Genomic DNA, 6,080 nt, shown 5'->3' with positions numbered 1-6,080 from the left:
GTGGTTATCGTTGCTGTCGGGCAGAAACCTTGTATCTCCACGTTTCAATCCCCCCATAACTTAATGCCCCATTTCATCATGCAAGGGTGTCACTCAAAAGTAGTGAAAATAGCAGATCTACAAGCTCACGATGCGACACTGTTATGCCCCAGTCTAGGGGTACCTGAGACACAACATGAATATGTTCCCGTCTTCTCCAACTCCCAAGTAGCCACACAAACAAAAGGTTTAACATGCAAAAAGTAGTAATAACAAAGTAGTTAACATAAGTTTGGGTCATACATAAGGGTTTAGGAATAACTGAGGACAGCTGGATTAACAAATCAAAAGAACTAATTGGAAATGAATATCTCTGACCTACCAAAAGAACCAATAATACAATATCTTACCTTCCTAACATAAACAATAAGCAAAATGATCAACCAGCTCAAAAGCAACCTATACCAACTCAAAGTAACTATATCAAAACAGAGAACTCCTAAGTAACTGAACAAACAGAAGTTATGGTGGCCAGTTGGAAGAGGAGGAAGACGGGCTCTGCCTCCTGCGTGCGGCACTGAAGTTTGTGTTTTTCTCATATACTGTAAGGAAGCTCCATCCTAATAGCCACACAGAAGGCAGAACTCCTGGAAGTTTGGCCAGGAGTTGGCCAATCGCTGTCCGGCCTGGAAGTGTTCCCCACCAATCGCCTTCCGGGCTTGGCACACCTGAATTTGCTTACATTCACCCACACAGTCTCAACTCTACCTGGCACACGCACACCATTCCACACTAGAACCAAATCATAACTAAATACTAGAAAAAGTGCTCCTCGGAGCACAGGTCTCCGCCAGGTCAGGTACGTTATTCTGGCCTCCTGGTGGCACTATAATAGGCCAATGTGAAAAGGGTGCCATTTATTCTTAGGTCTTTCACGGCAATCAGACACTGCATTCATGATTTGAGGCATTTTGTTCCAAAAATGTGTTTTGCTAAATTAGACCTGCTGTTGGCGCTATAACAGGCCAATGTGAAAAGGTTGGCATTTCTTCCTTGGCCTAGTGGGAATGTGCGTGTGAAAATTCACGGAAATCGCAAGCTGGGTGCATAGTTTGAGGCTTTTTGTTCAAAACGGACCAATCCTGCAAACTTTGGAAGCCTACCATAGGCAATGAGGATGGAATATGGGAAATCGGACAGATTTGTGTTGATCACATGACTATAGAGATACTGTGTACCGATTTGCATGACGTTTGGATAAAATCTGTAGGATAAATGTAAAGAAATGGGGTTTGCACAAATCGGCCTCCTGGTGGCGCTATAACAGGCCCATGTGAAAAAATTGGGGCACAGTTTCGGAGCGACCGGGCCAACGGTGCCGGAGATTAGCTGCTAACACACAGACAGGACGGACACACACACGGACACACGGACGGACGGACAGGGGGCAAAACATACTCTCTCGCCAGGCCTAAACAATAACCACAAATAAGACCACAGTCGTAGCAGACACGTTGTGAACTTGTAGTTTAGCTTTATTAACAATATAAACCCTATATACTTACATTGAACAGGGTACCTCATGGGTCTATTCTTGGCCCTCTACAGTCCTTCTACAGATCTACACACTATTGTGAGCTTGTAGATCTGCTATTTCCACGGAATGTTTTCCCCAGAATAGGGAAGCTAGGGTTCATGAGGTTAACAGTGTTCTACTTACATGGGGTTAAACGTATCAATACTGCAATACAGAAATACTCTGTTACAAGTAAAAGTAAAAGTCTCAAAATATACTTAAGTAAAAGTATAAATGTATTGGCATCAAAATGTACTTAAAGTACCAAAAGTAAAAGTACTCATTATACAGACTGTCGCATTTCAAGTTTTCAAATGTGTGAGATGGTGTCTCTCTCACTCTCCTATTGGTCAGATGGTGCATATGTTTCAATATTCACATTGATACCATAAACGTCTGATAGCTATAAAGTCAAGACAGACTGCACACATTATTCCAAATTGTCAAATCCCTTTAATCACTCACCTCAGCAATAGAACTCTCACGCATCACCTTTTTTGCTTGAAGATCTGTTCTTTTTGCACATGCATGCATCCAAAGGCCCCTCCCCCTTTTAACTGCCTGCTCTTGGCAGCGCAGCATGACACACAGAGGAGGAGTTCTAAATAATTAGACGTTTGTCAAATTCAGTTAATAAAAACTAACTTTAAAAACTTGACCGGACAGGGTAAATTGCAGGGTACACCCGGCAGCTAACGTTTTGGATGTGTAAAGCATAGAACATTAGTTAATCATAAGATCTATGTTGTTGATTCTCCTGTCGGCGACATCTGGGAATATCACTGTAATGATCAATGGATTTACATGAGCGTAAATGCGCGCAGCGTCCTTCATACAAGAGACGCACGCACACACGTTTCTGCTTTGAAGTGCACGTCTCATGGTGCATTTGAGGTAGCGCAGTTTTCCACTTGGGGGGATTTGACAGCGTGAGAAATATGATGTGTGGCGTGAGTGCATGTGAAGAGGGTCATTTGCGTGTGTCTCACGCTCATTGTGTGAGAGTTGGCAGCTCTGGTTAAGGAACTTGATGCAGCTTCACTCTGTCATTGTCTGTTGATGTGTAAAATACAGGGTGAATACTATAAACTGAATGTTGCGAAGAGTTCTGAGCTGAGGAACAAGAGTCAGATGAAGATGGGTAAGGTTCTAGCCACACACACACACACACACACACACTCTCTCTCTCTCTCTCTCTCTCTCTCTCTCTCTCTCTCTCTCTCTCTCTTTCTCCCCCCCCCCCACTTAAACCCTATATACTTTATTGACCGGGGTCGCCCAGGGGTCTGTACTTGGTCCACTCCTTTTCCCCCTCTACACCAAATCTCTTTGTCAAAAATAGCAGATCTACAAGCTCACAACGTGACGCGTTGGGAGCTTGTAGATCGGCTAATTTTGTCAGTTGTTCGTACATTTTCACAGAATGTTCATCTATTATGAGCTGTCCAGAATAGTGAGTCTAAGGTTGATGTGGTTAAACTAACAAGTTCACACTGTGTCCATTTAACTCTTACTTCATGCTGGAGGGGGAGGGGCTAACCTCCAAGCAGAGGTGGTTTTAAGCACTAGGCAAACTAGGCAATTGCATGGAGCCCCGAGGCAGGGGGAGCCCCCTGGTCTGCCCACAAAAAAATCAACATTACAGTTGATTTCTTCCCAATAGTGTGAAGTGGTTTCACTTTCAACGAGGCTACTTCTATTTCCAGTAGGTCGATTTCAAACTAAAACACGTGTTGGACTGATCACATTACAAATTTCCAATAGTATACAGTATAAAATATGACCTATTAAATGCTGAGCTTTAAGCATTTTTCGGGAAAATAGCAGATATCTCCAGAATGTGGGGTTGCACACCTGGCAAATTCTTTGGAATTTATTTCTGTCTTGACCTGAGTTAAGTTCTCCTTAAAAGTTGTTGAAAGTAGTTGGCGTTACTCTGCTGTAGGCATGTAGCTACTGTACTCTCCTAACAATCAAAAATGATTGATTAGGCAATTAATCCTAGCAATAATTATTGGTTTTGACAACAAATAGGGTATTTATTTTTCCTCTGTCATCACATCAATCGAGTTCAATGAGGTTAGATTACAATCGCAGGTGTAGTCTGAATCTGATTTATTGAATCACGTTGGTTTATGATTTCAGTCATCTGGCTGAACTCCCATCCTGCTGTACTGATTTAATCAGTAGGGCCGGAGCACTGCAGTGTGAGGCCCTATTGAAACTGCAATAATGATTAGGGTCCGAGCATGCACCAGTGCGAAGTCCTATTGAAATTGCAAAGATTATTATTTTTTTCCCGATAATGAATCGCGTTCTTGAGGGTCTAAACGTACTCAAAAAGTTGTGCAACTTTGCACACCCATCACAAGTGGTGAAAAATTACGTATTTTGATGGTCTCTAAAATGGCCGTGGCCTAATGGCTCAATAATGCCCCCTACAAAATGTCATGCTTGAAGTCCCACAATACGGTTTCACCTACATGTATGCAAATTCGTACACACCTGTATCATGTCACGACTTGTCTCTTGGAGCCATGACGTAAACCCAACAGGAAGTCAGCCATTTTGAATTTATTGTTGTGTTTTTGCGCATTTCAAGCCATTTTCACGGGTTGTACTTTAACAAACTCCTCCTAGGAAGAATGTCAGATCCGCTTCAAACTTGCTCAGCGTACACAAAATACCTTACTCTTTCTCATGCTATACAACAAAAATGTGGAATGCCCTACCCAAAGGAGTAAAGGAGTGTAAAACCCTACTCACTTTCAAAAATGCCCTAAAGAATCACCTTCAGGAGGCTGCAATTCCAAACTGGCCCCTGTCAAACCCTTAACCTACGCCCCCCCCCCCCCGCTCCTCCCCTCCTCCTCTCCTCCTAAAACTGTCTTTTGTACATATTTCTTGTTTTTCATACCAGTAAGCTGATTGTATGACGTTTTGCATAGTAGTGTATATTTGTATGTCTTAAATGTCATCATGATTTGAGTTTGCAGGAGTGGCTCGTTTTTAGCAAAATGCCTAAAATCATGAACGCAGCGTTTGGTTGGCGTGACATTTTGCTCTCACATTCCCATTAGGCCAAGGAGGAAATGTTAAAAATTGGCCTCATGGTGGCGCTATAACAGGACGATTCACGTTTTGGCCTATAACTCTTGAATCGTAGGTCATACAATCAAAATTCATTACCCTTGGATTCCATGGATTATATTCATGTTGCGTTTTCGTTGCAAGTCATGTTATCAAGATGTATCTGAAAGCCAATCATAGTCAAACCAAATAGAATTTGAAAACCTGACAACATTTTCAGGAGGGGCACGTTTGCACATAATGCCACAAGCATTGCTGGACCCATCAGTGAGAAAATTTGAACACACACTCCCAGAAGCCCACGGAATAGCCCCATTCAAAAGTATTCAGAGTGTCCTGGTATAGCGCCACCATGAGGTCAATTAGCTACCTGGCCTGGTGGAGACCTGCTCCGAGGAGCACTTTTTATAGTTTTATACTAAATTCATACTGATACACTTCTCTTGTTTTGTTTGCTAGATTTTGGCATGCTGCACCCTGGTGTGATTTGTGACGGCTGTGAGGGAAAGATTTTCGGGACCAGGTATACGTGTACAGTGTGTCCTGACTATGACCTGTGCTCTGGCTGTCAGTCCACTGGGCTTCATGAGGAACATCGTCTGAGGTCCATCCCCAGTCCAGGTCAGAATATAATCATTGCTGTTGTCAGAAACCTCATATCTTCATATGTCAATTCTGGAGAGGTGGTTTCCCCCCACCTCTCCTGTAAATTAATGTCCTACTTCGCCATACTAGTGTCACACAAAGGTAGCACAAATAGCCAACGTGCGAGCAATAGAGAGTCCTACTAGTTGGGTCACTTGTTCGGCAGGCAGGGGAATTTGATGAGATAGAATGAAACTTGCAGCACCCTATTCTGATTGGTCGATATTTCATAGTTCCTATCTTTTGCCATAATCTTTTAACTGTGTTCCTATTGGCGCAACTTTCTTAAAAATCCTTGTCTCTGTTACTTAGCTCTGCTCCTTGTTCTGGGTGGTCAATATTTGTAACCCTGGGTGGACAGAGCTTCCACGGCCCGGTCATTGCTGCTTGCAGCTTTAATTTAGAATTGAATTTGTATCTATGTTTATAGCTGATATCACATTTCGTTTGCATGATTCAACTTTAAGTAAACAGCACTTTTACACTGCACTCTCCATTGTCAATTTCATACTCAATTATGACACTTTTTCAGTATGTTATTTGTGATCCAAGGTATTGTACAGTCGGTGGGGAGGGGGGCCCCAAAACTTGAGCTTTGCTTGGATTGTTAAATCCGCCACTGCCTCCAAGTATGATGTAAAATGGCCGCTTTGTGAATATGGTTAATTGAGTTTACAGTGATATTTATGTACAGTCATAAAACAATGTATCAGACCTCACGTCTGATATACTCATCAGGTGTAATGAATGTTTGTTTGTTGTTCTTCTGTAGAGAAGAAGATGAAGTCCA

The sequence above is a fragment of the Gymnoscopelus braueri genome (genome assembly GCF_963280865.1).
Source record: "Gymnoscopelus braueri genome assembly, chromosome: 21".
In the NCBI taxonomy this organism is placed as follows: Eukaryota; Metazoa; Chordata; class Actinopteri; order Myctophiformes; family Myctophidae; genus Gymnoscopelus; species Gymnoscopelus braueri.
Note: the sequence above shows the minus strand (reverse complement) of the source record.